This window comes from Salmo salar, chromosome ssa05, assembly GCF_905237065.1.
Source record: "Salmo salar chromosome ssa05, Ssal_v3.1, whole genome shotgun sequence".
Taxonomy (NCBI): Eukaryota; Metazoa; Chordata; class Actinopteri; order Salmoniformes; family Salmonidae; genus Salmo; species Salmo salar.
In genome coordinates this window covers 39,173,746-39,186,625 of record NC_059446.1, presented here as the reverse complement: position 1 = coordinate 39,186,625, position 12,880 = coordinate 39,173,746, and the positions used below count along the sequence as shown (strand labels likewise).

Genomic DNA, 12,880 nt, shown 5'->3' with positions numbered 1-12,880 from the left:
ATCCTAGTAACAATGTCTTAGGTCAGTTAGGATCACCACTTTATTTTAAAATGTCAGAATAATAGTAGAGAGAATTATTTATTTCAGCTTTTATTTCTTTCATCACATTCCCAGTGGGTCAGAAGTTTACATACACTCAATTAGTATTTGCTAGCATTGCCTTTAAATTGTTTAACTTGGGTCAAATGTTTTGGGTAGCCTTCCACAAGCTTCCCACAATACGTTGGGTGAATTTTGGCCCATTCCTCCTGACAGAGCTGGTGTAACTGAGTCAGGTTTGTAGGCCTCCTTGCACACACCCGCTTTTTCAGTTCTGCCCACAAATTGTCTATAGGATTGAGGTAAGGGCTTTGTGATGGCCACTCCAATACCTTGACTTTGTTGTCCTTAAGCCATTTTGCCACAACTTTGGAAGTATGCTTGGTGTCATTGTCCATTTGGAAGACCCATTTGCGACCAAGCTTTAACTTCCTGACTCATGTCTTGAGATGTTGCTACAATATATCCACATCATTTTCCTCCCTCATGATGCCATCTATTTTGTGAAGTGCACCAGTCCCTCCTGCAGCAAGGCACCCCTAAAACATGATGCTGCCACCCCGTGCTTCACGGTTGGGATGGTGTTCTTTGGCTTGCAAGCCTCCCCCTTCTTCTTCCAAACATAACAATGGTCATTATGGCCAAACAGTTGTATTTTTGTTTCATCAGCCCAGAGGAAATTTCTCCAAAAAGTACGATCTTTGTCCCCATGTGCAGTTGCAAACCATAGTCTGGATTTTTTTATGCCGGTTTTGGAGCAGTGGCTTCTTCCTTGCTGAGCGGCCTTTCAGGTTATGTCGATATAGGACTCGTTTTACTGTGGATATAGATACTTTTGTGTCTGTTTCCTCCAGCATCTTCACAATGTCCTTTGCTGTTGTTCTGGGATTGATTTGCACTTTTTGCACCAAAGTACGTTCGTCTCTAGGAGACAGAACGCATCTCCTTCCTGAGCTGGTATGACAGCTGCGTGGTCTCATGGTGTTTATACTTGCGTACTATTGTTTGTACAGATGAACGTGGTACCTTCAGACATTTGGAAATTGCTCCCAAGGATGAACAAGACTTGTGGAGGTATACACTTTTTTTCTGAGGTCTTGGCTGATTTCTTTTGATTTTCCCATGATGTCAAGCAAAAAACTGAGTTTGAAGGTAGGCCTTGAAATACATCCACAGGTACACCTCCAATTGACTCAAATTATGTCAATTAGCCTATCAGAAGCATCTAAAGCCATGACATCATTTTCTGGAATTTCCCAAGCTTTTTAAAGGCACAGTCAACTTAGTGTATCATAAACTTCTGACCCACTAGAATTGTGATATAGTGAATTATAAGTGAAATAATGTCTGTAAACAATTGTTAGAGAAATTACTTGTGTCATGCACAAAGTAGATGTCCTAACCGAGTTGCCAAAACTATAGTTTGTTAACAAGACATTTGTGGAGTGGTTGAAAAACTAGTTTTAATGACTCCAACCTAAGTGTATGTAAACTTCTGACTTCAACTGTATCCCTGGGAACTAAAAACAGTGAGCTGGGGGAGTTGAGCCTGGGGGACTGGTGTCTTGGTCCTGGGGGCCTCTCCTCTCAACCTGAGCGAGGAGACTGAGGCGCTGAGAGAGGCTTACAGGGGCATGGGGGCGACGTGGACTCACTCCGGGACCACAGGGACCAGCTGGAGAGCACGCTCCGACACACACAGGACCAGCTGCACAGGGTGACCGAGGAGAACGCCCAACTGAAATGTAAACTCAGGGAGAAACGGGGGCCTGCGAGGCAGAGCAGGGGTGCTAGCTAGGAGGGAAAAGCATGACAGGAAATGCCCAGGAAAACAGGGTGCCAATTCATAACCTAATACCCCAGGTTAGCAGAAAGCTTACCACAACTCCAACCCAGAATAATACTACCCTATTCTTAGCCGACAATGACCTAACCCTGTATGCCTTTGCCCAGGATGACCTAGCTCTAGCCTTTAACCAGGAGAGCCGGGCACAGGGCAGGCGTATCAAGGAGCTCCTGCCTCACATAGAGAGCCAGGGATAGTAAGGATAGTGAGAGGAAGCTAGAGAGGGAGAGCTCCAGGCTGGAGCAGGAGAACCAGGAGCAGGGAGGTCTTATAACCGAGCTAACCAGGAAGACAGAGGATGACCTCCACACTATCATGGAGCTGCAGCAGAGACTGACTGAGAGCGGTCAGCTAGGCCTACAACAGGGTGACCATGGTTTGACCACTGAGTCCGAGTGTGGTCAAAAGTGTGACCATGCGGTCGGGTCAGTGTTCGCTCAACAGGGTCAACCCCCGGTAGGGTTCGTGACCAGTCTACAAGGTGATCACACGCCAGGGTCGGTGAATAGTGGTGAACTGCAGGTTGACCACACGACCGAGTCAGTTAGGGATCAAAAGGACGACCATTTGGCCACAGAGTTCGTGTCCAGGCTTAGAGAGGAGAGGGACGAGCTAATTGGGTCTCTCAGTGATCTCAAAGAGGAAAGGGAACAGGTTTCCCTCTCACTCAGGTGTCAGACAGGGAAAGACCAGCTAACACACTCCGTGTGGGTTCTGAAAGAAGAACGCGTCCGGGTCAATCAGGAACTCTGCCGTTTAAAAGAAGAGAAAGAACCGCTTACAAGGTCTGAAAGATAAGAGACAAGGTGGTATGGTCAATGTGTGGTTTAAAAGAGGAGAGTGACCAGCTAGTTCAGTCAAGGTCTAGACTCCAGGAGGAGAGATACCAGCTAGTGCAGTCAATGTCTGGTTTCTACAAGGAGAGAGACCAGCTAGTTCTGTCAATGTCTGGTTTCTACAAGGAGAGAGACCAGCTAGTTCCGTCAATGTCTGGTTTCTTCAAGGAGAGAGACCAGCTAGTTCAGTCAATGTCTGGTTTCTACAAGGAGAGAGACCAGCTAGTTCCGTCAATGTCTGGTTTCTACAAGGAGAGAGACCAGCTAGTTCAGTCAATGTCTGGTTTCTACAAGGAGAGAGACCAGCTAGTTCAGTCAATATCTGGTTTCTACAAGGAGAGAGACAAGCTCTCGCAGTCTCTCTTCAGTCAAGAAGATGAGAGACCAACTAAACGACACTCCACAATCTAGAAGAAGAGAGAGACCAGTTGATGCAATCAATGTGTGGTTTAAAGGGACAGAGAGACTAGCTAACAGAGACACTCAGCCTTCTAGAGCAGGAGAGTGACAAACTGTCATCTCTCTGCCTTCAAACAGAAGACAGAGACCCGGTCAACCAGTTTAAAGAAGAGCGAGAGCAGTTGGTTCAGTCAATGGATGTTCTGTGCGAACAGAGGGAGCATCTCAGAGCAGAGAGAGACCAGTTGCAGATGGACGTCGCTCCTTTACGGAATCAGCTGCTGTCACAGGGGCGGAGTTACAACCAGCAGTACTCTGAGAACCACGTTGGCATGGCAACACACACAGAGGGTGGGGTCGCTGCGCCAAATACGGAGAGAGGGGGGTCGCTGCGCCAAATACGGATAATGACGTCGTTCAGAGAAGTCTGGCCACGGTCTACTCCTACAAGACCATCCGTCTGGGACAGTCTGCACAGGTATGAGTGAATATTTTTACTTGTGTATGTTATGTATGTTGGCACTGATGAGTTTCTGTCAGTAGTAGTAGTAGTAGTAGTAGCATGGCTAACTTATCCCTGTATCCAGGGACACTTGGAAGAGGTGACAGAGGTGGAGCAGAGTGAACTGATGGAGGAGATCAAGTCGTTGGGGGCAGAACACAGAAGGTCACGAGACGAACTGGAGAAGAACCAATCAGAGGTGAGCTCTGTTTACTTCCTTTGTCCTCTTGGCCAATCAGAGGAATCTGTGTGTGCAGGCTCAGAGCTGAGTGTGTCTGAGGTCAGGCGTGAGGAGGCTGTGAGGAGGGCAGCACACGCAGCCAACGAAGTGAAGAGGAGGGTGGAGGAGGCGAAGAGGGAGAACCACACACTGAGAGCAGAAGTACGAGTAGTGAAAGTATCCCTCTCTCACTAACCACAGTAATAATGTAATGTGATGATAACCCACTGGCTGTTTCGTTTGTTCGGTGAGGGAGGTGAAGAGCAGACTTGCGGGTCTGGAGAGAGAGAAGACTGATGCCAACTTACTCTGGACTCCGATAGAAGAGAACTTCAACTGGCTTCAGACTGAACTGAAAGGTGTGTGCTGTGCGTACTGTATACCTGAATTTGTGGTTGTTAATTCACCAAGATCTAGTGTGTGTGTTAGGGTTGCTCTGAAGGAGCTGAGTTCAGAGTACATTTCCCTGAAGAGAGAGCAGGGCATCAGAGAGGCGTGGAGCATCACACTCACCTCACTGAGGGTGCGCTGTGATGACATCAGAGCTAAGGTAAACAACCCTCTGTCATATAAGATAGGTAAAAATGTGTCTTTAGGTTACCAATTTAGGTAGAAGTCATCCTTTTGTACAGCTCTAGGATCAGCTTAATACCTTCCCCAAATTCCAAGCCTTACCAATACGAAACTGACCATTCTACTCTGATAAGACCACAGCTCCCTGCTTAGAGAGTTAGTGACGTTTGTTCAAAGACACGAGGAATACCTTTTTATTAGAAGAGATCTTTTACAATCTCCAAAGAGCTGTATTTGTGGTGAGTGTATATCTTTTTTATTGTAATGTGTTTGTTATTTCCAGTCAGTGTATTTTGTCTAATGGCTGTTTGTCTCCTTCTCTTCAGTACAATGTTCTTCTGAGAAAGAAGAGCCAGACGGATCTGGACATAGCTGCTCTAAAGGTGAGGGTGAATGGAGAATTGTGGGTGTCTGTTGGTTCTTTAGAGCTAATAGAGGATTTATTGTTGGATTTCTTTTGACTGACAGCTGTTGTGTCCAATGACAGGCCAAGCTGTCATGATTTGGCTTTGATTGACTGATGTTCTGTTCAATGACAAGCGAAGGTTTCATGATTTTACGTTCATATTTTTATGCACAAAGTCCCAATGTAGTGTCCTTACAGATACTGTACAACCATGTCACCCCCTTTTTCCCATTTTCCCAGGATCTCCCTTCCAAGACCAGACACCAGGTTTACTCCAGTCCCCCTCCAGGTCAGGCAAACTCTGCAGGTTACCCCAACCCAAACCTTGCTGCCCTCAACCGACCCAAGCATACCCCCATAACAGCTACCCCTTTTACTACTACTACTACTACTACTACTACTACTACTACTGCCCCTGCTCGGACTGTTAAAGCACGAAGTACCACTACCTCGTTGAACACTGCCCCCACCCAAAACTTCCCCTCCAACAATTACCCTTAAAACTACAGCCCCCACTAAAGCTGCCCCCTCCACCTCTGCTCTGCCCCCCACTGAGAGGCCATAACTGCCTGATGAGGACCATTGTGTCAAGAAGCTCCTCTCCAACTGCCAACCTGAACAAGCTAAATCAACTAAACCCCAGAGCTAAGCCGGGTAGAGAAGCCCAAACAACATACACCGTTTACTGTACACTTGATGGAAAGCATGGATGTCTGATTGTTTTTTTTGTTGTCCCGCCCCTTTAGAACCTCCAGCTGAGGTGGGCTCTGTTGAGGTCATCAGGATGGTGGGACAGAGCAGCCTCATGATTGGCTGGATGAGCTGGGCTGCAGCAACGGAACCTTTGTGTATGGATACAGGGTAGGCTGCCTCTCACCTGGGATACAGTAGAATGTAAATAAATGGGTTTTGGTGTTGTCCATTCTATGCAGTCCAATGTCTCCGTATGCTGTGCTCATCTCGCGCTCTCTCGCTCTCTCTCTCTCGCTCTCTCTCTTTCGGTCTTTCTCTCTTTCTGTCTTCCTCTCTCTTTGTCTTTCTTTCCCTCTCTTCCTCCCCATTTTTCTCTCTCCCTCACGCTCCCCCCCCACAGATCTATGTAGATGGGGAATGTGTATTTTTGAGAAGCTGTCCGGTTCACATCAGTGTTCAGACCCTGGGCTCCAACGGTCTCTACACTGACAAGATTCATGTCATCTACAGGGGGAAACCATGCCCAGTTTAGGACAGACCACACCCCTTTCATCATAGACCACACCCATGACACCACGGCTTCCGCTGCACTTTGCACAGACCACACCTCCCCAGACTGCAGGACTCCGCCCACACACCGACACAGTGGCTCCACCCAACCAGTGAGTTCTACAGACATGCATGTGTACTTAAAGTTTTGTCCACTCAGTATACCACCCTTGTGAGAGCATAGGTCGGACTAGCTGGCCAATCAGAGGCTAGAAGCAGTGCATGCACAAGGGTGAGGGTGCATGGCTAGCACCCGATTGGCCAGGGCCGCAGCCTGGTGACCTCTCACATGAGTGGGGAGAAAAGGTGAGAATGGGTTAGAATGGGTGAGACCAAGCAACAGGTAATCAAGTTGTAATGTCTGTGACATCTAGGAGGAGTAATTCTGTACAGCAACCCTACCTTGACCCAACCGTTTCATCTTTCAATGTTTTACTGCAGATTTTCAGCCGCACTGTCCAGTTGAAAGCGTTCTGTCTTCTTCAGTTACTGTGTTTCATTGAAATTTGCATGACGAAACAATGAAATGTGATGCATTTGTGATTTTCTATATTAACAGTCGCCTCTTCTAAGCTTGTGTATTAATGTGTGTGTGAGTGTGTTTGTGTTTGCTTGCTTGTGACCTGTGTGTTCTCTCTGTGTATGCGTGTGTGCATGATTGGCGTGCAGCTACAGTCCTCTGGGGGACAGCCCTAACCTCCACCCTAGCAGAGCTGGCCCTGAGAGAGGGAGATACTGTCACGCTGCTAGGCAACCCCCGCAACGACGGCTTCTGTGAGGCCGAGGTGAGCCAATCCCAGCCAGCCGTCATTTACCAATGAACATGCAGCAATCAGCTTGTACCTTGCACCTTTTTTTTAAAATATCAGACCAGCAGCTGTTTTAGGTGTACAGTCGTGGCTAAAAGTTTTGAGAATGACACAAATATTAATTTCCACAAAGTTTGCTGCTTCAGTGTCTTTAGATATTTTTGTCAGATGTTACAATGGAATACTGAAGTATAATTACAAGCATTTCATAAGTGTCAAAGGCTTTTATTGACAAATACATGAAGTTGAAGCAAAGAGTCAATATTTGCAGTGTTGACCCTTCTTTTTCAAGACCTCCGCAATCCGCCCTGCGTACTGTCAATTAACTTCTGGGCCACATCCTGACTGATGGCAGCCCATTCTTGCATAATCAATGCTTGGAGTTTGTCAGAATATGTGGGTTTTTGTTTGTCCACCCGTCTCTTGAGGATTGACCACAAGTTCTCAATGGGATTAAGGTCTGGGAGTTTCCTGGCCATGGACCCAAAATATCAATGTTTTGTTCCCCGAGCCACTTAGTTATCACTTTTGCCTTATGGCAAGGTGCTCTATCATGCTGGAAAAGGCATTGTTTGTCACCAAACTGTTCCTGGATGGTTGGGAGAAGTTGCTCTCGGAGGTGTGTTGGTACCATTCTTTATTCATGGCTGTGTTCTTAGGCAAAATTGTGAGTGAGCCCACTCCCTTGGCTGAGAAGCAACCCAACACATGAATGTTCTCAGGATGCTTTACTGTTGGCATGACACAGGACTGATGGTAGCGCTCACCTTGTATTCTCGGGACAAGCTTTTATCCGGATGCCCCAAACAATCGGAAAGGGGATTCATCAGAGAAAATGACTTTACCCCAGTCCTCAGCAGTCCAATCCCTGTACCTTTTGCAGAATATCAGTCTGTCCCTGATGTTTTTCCTGGAGAGAAGTGGCTTCTTTGCGGCTCTTCTTGACACCAGGTCATCCTCCAAAAGTCTTCGCCTCACTGTGTGTGCAGATGCACTCACACCTCCTGCCTGCTGCCATTCCTGAGAAAGCTCTGTACTGGTGGTGCCCAGATCCCGCAGCTGAATCAACTTTAGGAGACGGTCCTGGCGCTTGCTGGACTTTCTTGGGCGCCCTGAAGCCTTTTTCACAACAATTGAACCGCTCTCCTTGAAGTTCTTGATGATCCAATAAATGGTTGATTTAGGTGCAATCTTACTGGCAGCAATATCCTTGCCTGTGAAGCCCTTTTTGTGCAAAGCAATGATGACGGCACATGTTTCCTTGCAGGTAACCATGGTTGACAGAGGAAGAACAATGATTCCAAGCACCACCCTCCTTTTGAAGCTTCCAGTCTGTTATTCGAACTCAATCAGCGTGACAGAGTGATCTCCAGCCTTGTCCTCGTCAACACTCACACCTGTGTTAACGAGAGAATCACTGACATGATGTCAGCTGGTCCTTTGTGGCAGGGCTGAAATGCAATGGAAATGTTTTTTGGGGATTCAGTTCATTTGCATGGCAAAGAGGGACTTTGCAATTAATTGCAATTCATCTGATCACTCTTCATAACATTCTGGAGTATATGCAAATTGCCATCATACAAACTGAGGCAGCAGACTGTGAAAATTAAAATTTGTGTCATTCTCAAAACTTTTGCCCACGACTGTAGATACTTTGAGTGGATCTGTGTCCCATGTATCTAAATGAGACTACAACTGTGTGTTTCAAGTGAGGGCAGGGGTACTCTAGATAACGTACTGAGTGACTATGTGTTTCAGGTGAATGGCAGACGAGGTCTGGCTCCTGTTGCCTTCCTAGAGGAAATTCTTGTTCCAGACAGACATGTAACCGACCGAAGGAACAGATTATAGGTCACTGTGACTGCGAATTAGAGAGAGGACAAGATGACAGGCCACTGTGACTGCCAATCAGAGAGAGGACAAGATGAGGAGCCACTGTGACTGCAAATCAAATGATGCTTCCCTACAGAGAGATTATAGTGGCCAACATTAATGACATCATCAAACTCTGCCTGCCCATGACAAAAGCATTCATAAGTGCTCACAGCCTAAAGTCATTTCTAATGGAAAGCTACTCTAAAGCACTAGCCTAAATGTGGGTGTGTTTGTGTGTATGGCCCAGTTTGACATTGTGCTTCTATAAACCAATGCTTTTAACCTACATCCTGCTCATTGAGATCGTGTCAAATCACCTCTGTTCTTCAAAATCCCCCACTGTTCTGTGTCTAATCTCTCGTGGACAGACGCACTTAGCATAGCTGGTATCCTAGCGTCTGTCAGCAGACTGTGGGATGCGACGACTAACGAGGAACTTGGTTCCGGTGCACAGATTTTTCGTCATTTTGGACAAATCACGATTTCGCATCTTTCTATTTTCGGAAGAGGAGGGGACATTTGGACCGTGGACTTGCCTGTAAATTGCAACTGGAGAGGAGCTACCGGCCTGCGTCCCCTCCACGTTCTAGTATTTTTTCGAACACATCTGCCCCCAGAACTTAATCAAGCATCTGGCACAATTACGTAAGGTTTTGGGTTTCCGAGATTATTCTGTATGTGACAAGTGTCAAAAACAAAGGTGGGCCTGAATGATGTGACAACCTGTCTGTCTGACAATCCGTCTGAAAGCCTCTCTAACATGGTGGTGATATCAAGTGATGTTTTACATTATGATAAAGCAAAGTCGTTTTCACAAGGCCATTTTACTTGATCTTTAGGTATTGAGCCAAATATGAAAAAAAAGCTCCATTCCAAAGACTTTGATATTTCTGTTCCTCGTCGTTACGTTTACAGAAAATGTTTTTGATCAAAATCAAATCATGAAGTAAATTGTCTGAGATCTTCTTCTACTGTAGAATCGATTCAATCTATGAAGTCATGTCATTCAGATGGATAGAAGTTTATGGCTGATATATTTTGTAGAGATTATTAAATAACCTGAGGTATGCAAATGCTGAGTACTTTGTGTGACTTTCATCTCCTCATTCTCTGTCTACAGGTCTAACTGACGTTAACTTTTACATACTGACCTGATTCTCTAAAGGCATCTCAAATGAAATGGAGAAAATACACACATTCTGTGTTACACCCGATTACTGCACACTTGTCTTTAACTGATTATGATGTATGGTTGGGGGAATGGCCATGCTGCCACAAGTATATTTTCATATCATTCTGTGTTAGATGTAATTTGATTTCCTAATGATTCCTTAGGCTGTATAAAGAGAATAAATGTTTATAGGACACATCACATACAATGGTATGTATTGTGTTTCGAGGATTACACTGTCATATGCAACCTTGATTTTACCACTAGGTGGCAGTCATCGCAACGCTGACAGCCTGTTACTCTCAATAGACAAATACATCCCACTGGGCACAGACGTCAATTCAACGTCTTTTCCACATTGGTTTAATGTAATTTCATTGAAATTTACATGGGAACAACGTTGACTCAAACAGTGTGTGCCCAGTGGGATACTACACATCATAGAAATTCTGTACATTATATTTGTCTGTGCTTTTGACAGGTTTATTGTGATAGATGCCGTTGAGATGTATGGGATGCAGATCATTGTGTTTGGACTCAACCCCTACTGTGTGGTGTGTACAAACACCTACATGTAGATTTGTTTGGTAATACACACACACACACACACACACACACACACACACACACACACACACACACACACACACACACACACACACACACACACACACACACACACACACACACAGAGGGATAGAAGTATTGGAGGCAAAAGTGTCTTAATAATCACCTGCTGTGGTCTGCTGCTGTGTAAAACCCCTCGGCTCAGCAATGGTGGTTCTAGACCATTTCAGCTGGAGGGGCCAAGCTGAGGCCAGTTGTACTGTTTGAGGGGCCAGTTACATTAGACATTATTGCTGTCGTATCGTTTTCTTCACTGCATTGCAGGCATTAGCAGGCAAAAGACCATGTTCATAATCATCATCATTGCCACTGTCTAATAACGGATGTAAAAAAAGAACGATAGCAAAAATGTATGTAAAACTTATTTCATACTCCAATTTTGGACAAGGGGGTCCTGCCCCCCCCACCCCAGAACCGCTAGTGCGGCTCAGCAGAAAGAAAGTGCGTGTGTGTATGGGGAAGATATGGAGAGGGGCTCAATCATGCCTAAACAGAGAAGAGAAGAGATAAGAACACGTGTACCATCATCCTCTCACACTCACACACATACACACGCACGAAGAGTCGGACAACCACATAGAAAAGAGAGAACCTTGGTGAATGTGGTCATGGTGTTGGTCATACTAAGGAGTCCTACGAGGTCCTGCTGCACCAGCCCTAGCAGGCCTTAAAAGAGCAAGCCGCAGTTGCTAACATACATTTTTGGACTTATGAATTAATGATATATACCCATTGATTCTAGAAGAATATAATTTATAAATGCCTCATGAGCGTCGTTCCAGACCAGTGCAGCTGTCTGTAGAGCTGCTACTCCACTGCTGCAGCCCATCGAGAGACCACAGTCCTGCTTGGACAGGAATTTGACTCTGAAATGGTGCAGTTAGACAGACAATAAACAGACAGACAATAATCAGACAGACAAACAGAAAATATGGACATGTTATATAGATGTTACGTTACAGCCTTATTCTAAAATTGATTAAATGTGTTTTTCCCCTCATCAATCTACATATAATACCACATAATGACAAAGAAAAAACTGTTTAGAAATGTTTGCTAGTTTATAACATTACAGCCTCGAGTCTTCTTGGGTATGATGCTGCAAGCTTGGCATACCTGTATTTGTGGAGTTTCTCCCATTCTTCTCTGCAGATCCTCTCAAGCTCTGTCAGGTTGGATGGGAAGCGCCGCTGCACAGCTATTTTCAGGTCTCTCTAGGGATGTTCGATCGGATTCAAGTCCGGGCTCTGGCTGGGTCACTCCAGGACTTTCAGACACTTGTCCCGAAGGCACTCCTGCGTTGTCTTGGCTGTGTTCTTAGGGCCGTTGTCCTGTTGGAGGGTGAAACTTTGCCCCAGTCTGAGGTCCTGAGCGCTTTGGAGCAGAATTTCATCAAAAATCTCTCTGTACTTAGCTCCATTCATCTTTCCCGCGATCCAGACTAGTCTCCCAGTCCTTGCCGCTGAAAAACATCACCACAGCATGATGCTGCCACCACCATGCTTCACCGTTGGGATGATGCCAGGTTTCCTCCAGATGTGATGCTTGGCATTCAGGCCAAAGAGTTCAATTTTGGTTTCATCAGACCAGATAATCTTGTTTCTCATGGTCTGCATCCTTTAGTTGCCTTTTTGCAAACTCCAAGCGGGCTGTCATGTGCCTTTTACTGAGGAGTGGCTTTCGTCTGGCAACTCTACCATAAAGGCCTGATTGGTGGATTGCTGCAGAGATGGTCGTCCTTCTGGAAGGTTCTCCCATCTCCACAGAGGAACTCAATCAGAGTGACCATCAGCTTCTTGGTCACCTCCCTGACCAAGGCCCTTATCCCCCGATTGCTCAGTTTGGCCGGGTGGCCAGTTTTAGGAAGAGTCTTGGTGGTTCCAAACTTCTTGCATTTAAGAATGTTGGAGGCCACTGTGTTCTTGGACTTTCAAGGCAGCAGCCATTTTTTGGTACCCTTCCCCAGATCTGTGCCTCGACACAATCCTGTCTCGGAGCTCTACGGACAATTCCTTCGACCTCGTGGCTTGGTTTTTGCTCTGACATGCACTGTCAACTGTGGGACCTTTATATAGATAGGTGTGTGCCTTTCCAAAAAGAAATGTCTCAAGGATGATCAATTTCAAGTCTCATAGCAAAGGGTCTGAATACTTATGTAAATAAGATATTTATGTTTTTTATTTTAATAAATTAGCAAAAATGCCTGAACCTGTTTTCACTTTGTCATTATGGGGTATTGTGAGTAGATTTATGAACTTTTTTTATTTAATCCATTTTAGAATAAAGCTTTAACGTTACAAAATGTGGAAAAAGGAAAGGGGTCTGAATACTTTCC

The 12,880-nt window shown here is 45.6% G+C and overlaps 1 long non-coding RNA gene across 5 annotated transcripts; it reads left to right on the top strand.

Annotated features, from left to right (window-relative positions):
- The first annotated feature begins 1,381 nt into the window (after positions 1-1,381).
- LOC106604866 (uncharacterized) lies at positions 1,382-9,820 on the top strand. Of its 5 annotated transcripts, none has more exons than XR_001328740.2 (9): positions 1,382-3,598; positions 3,721-3,821; positions 4,095-4,201; positions 4,742-4,798; positions 5,062-5,475; positions 5,568-5,682; positions 5,915-6,176; positions 6,733-6,848; positions 8,631-9,820. It is a non-coding gene; the product is annotated as an uncharacterized lncRNA (long non-coding RNA). The 5 variants fall into 5 exon arrangements; XR_001328741.2 differs by having other exon boundaries at positions 1,383-3,598; positions 3,708-3,821; positions 6,025-6,176; XR_001328738.2 differs by having other exon boundaries at positions 1,383-3,598; positions 3,708-3,821.
- Positions 9,821-12,880: the final 3,060 nt, after the last annotated feature.